We start from the raw sequence: 525 nt of genomic DNA, 5'->3' as shown, positions 1-525 counted from the left end.
TGCTTTTTTTGGTTTTTCTGTGAGATAGCCCAAGAGGTGATTAAGGAACATGCTCTACGAAGAATCACTAAAGGATCAAGCACCCTCCTGCATTCAAAACAAATTTCATTTCTACAATTCCAAATAGACCATATCATAGCAGAAATGCCAGTAGTAAGTAAGTAAAAAAAGTGTTCATGTTTGCAATAGGTAATTTCAAACTGAAAGTGTACCGTAGCAGTCTCCACATGAACTTAGCAACCAAGCAATGCAAAAATAGGTGATCAGCCGACCCCTCTTTGCCACAAGGCACGATTTTTATTTCCAATCCAACCTATTTTCAAAAGATTGTCTTTTGTGAGAATACTGTTACACAAAGTAAGCCACAAGAGAACCTTAATATTGGTGAAATTTAACCTGCCACAAGACTTCGAAAGAAAAATGTACATCATTCAGAATTAACATATTATAAAATGACTTTACAGTAATATTTTTGTCTTTACTTTGTGAGACAAAGTAAGTACTCGAACGAGCATGCATTCCCGA

Source organism: Triticum dicoccoides, chromosome 5A, assembly GCF_002162155.2.
Source record: "Triticum dicoccoides isolate Atlit2015 ecotype Zavitan chromosome 5A, WEW_v2.0, whole genome shotgun sequence".
Lineage (NCBI taxonomy): Eukaryota > Viridiplantae > Streptophyta > Magnoliopsida > Poales > Poaceae > Triticum > Triticum dicoccoides.
This window is presented reverse-complemented; position numbering follows the sequence as displayed.